Consider the following 1543-nt stretch of genomic DNA (forward strand, 5'->3'; position numbering starts at 1 on the left):
GGGCTGCCGCGGCCCGTCACCGTGAAGTCGAAGTCGTTGGGGTCCAGCGAGGTGTCGCCCACCTTCTCGAAGTAGGCGATGAGCTCCACCTTGGAGCGGAAGGCTTTGCCCTGCGGGCTGCGCGGGCGCGGCGTCAGCGGGGGGACGGGGGGACCCGCGCCGCGTCCAGCGGCCCCGCGGCCCGGTGTGAGCGGGGTGCCGGGGGTCCCCACGTCCCGGCTCGATTGGGGTGCCGGTGGCCCCGCACCGCGTCCCCGCGTCCCGGTGTGAGCGGGGTGCCGGGGGTCCCCATGTCCCTGTATCCCGGTGTGAGTGGGGTGCTGGGGATCCCCGTGTCCCCGCGTCCCGGTGTGAGTGGGGTGCCGGGGGTCCCCGCACTTCATCCCCGTGTCCCAGTGTGAGCAGGGTGCCGGGCTCCCCGTGTCCCCGCATCCCAGTGTGAGTGGGGTGCCGGGGATCCCCGTGTCCCCATGTGAGCGGGGTGCGGGGGATCCCCACGTCCCCGCGCCCTGGCTCGATTGGGGTGCTGGGCTCCCTGTATCCCCATGTCCCTGTGTCCCGGTGTGAGCAGGGTGCCGGGGTCCCTGTATCCCCGTGTCCCCGTGCTATTGGGATGCCAGGCTCCCCGTGTCCCCGTGTCCCGGCTCGATCGGGATGCCGGGCTCCCCATATCCCCATGTCCCCTTGTCCCGGTGCGATCGGGGTGCCGGGCTCCCCGTGTCCCCATGTCCCCATGTCCCCGTGTCCCGGCGCGATTGGGGTGCCGGGGCTCCCCGCATCCCCGTGTCCCGGCTCGATTGGGATGCCGGGCTCCCCGTATCCCCGTGTCCCCATGTCCCCGTGTCCCGGTGTGATCGTGGTGCCGGGCTCCCCGTATCCCCGTGTCCCGGCTCGATCGGGGTGCCGGGCTCCCTGTATCCCTGTATCCCCACACGATCAGGGTGCCGGGCTCCCCGTGTCCCCGTGTCCCCGTGTCCCGGTGTGATTGGGATGCCGGGCTCCCTGTATCCCTGTGTCGCCCGGCGCGATCGGGGTGCCGGGGGTCCCTGTATCCCCGTGTCCCGGTGCAATCGGGATGCCGGGCTCCCCGTATCCCCGTGTCCCCGTATCCCCGTATCCCCGCGCCCCCGTGTCCCCGTATCCCCGTATCCCCGTGTCCCCGTGTCCCCGTGTCCCGGCGTGATCGGGGTGCCGGGCTCCCCGTATCCCCGTGTCCCCGTATCCCCATGTCCCCGTGTCCGGGTGCGATCGGGATGCCCGGCTCCCTGTATCCCCATGTCCCGGTGTGATTGGGGTGCCGGGCTCCCCGTGTCCCCGTGTCCCCGTATCCCCGTGTCCCCGTATCCCCGTGTCCCCGTGTCCCAGCGCGATCGGGGTGCCGGGCTCCCCGCGTCCCCGCGTCCCCGCGCCCCCGCGTCCCCGCGCCCCCGCGCCGCGCCGCACTCACTTGATCAGGTAGACGTCGTACTTGCCGGCCGAGCGGCCCGACTTGCGCTGCTTGAGCTTGCGCGTCCAGCCCTGCGGCAGCGTCGGGTCCTCGTAC

General features: G+C 72.8%; 1 long non-coding RNA gene across 1 annotated transcript; it reads right to left on the bottom strand.

Annotated features, from left to right (window-relative positions):
* Positions 1-56: 56 nt before the first annotated feature.
* LOC112959060 lies at positions 57-1506 on the bottom strand. Its single transcript, XR_003251565.1, has 2 exons — positions 1448-1506; positions 57-110 (listed from the first exon to the last, which is right to left on the bottom strand). It is a non-coding gene; the product is annotated as an uncharacterized LOC112959060 (long non-coding RNA).
* Positions 1507-1543: the final 37 nt, after the last annotated feature.

This window comes from Nothoprocta perdicaria, unplaced genomic scaffold (assembly GCF_003342845.1).
Source record: "Nothoprocta perdicaria isolate Ctin4 unplaced genomic scaffold, notPer1 scaffold_953, whole genome shotgun sequence".
In the NCBI taxonomy this organism is placed as follows: domain Eukaryota; kingdom Metazoa; phylum Chordata; class Aves; order Tinamiformes; family Tinamidae; genus Nothoprocta; species Nothoprocta perdicaria.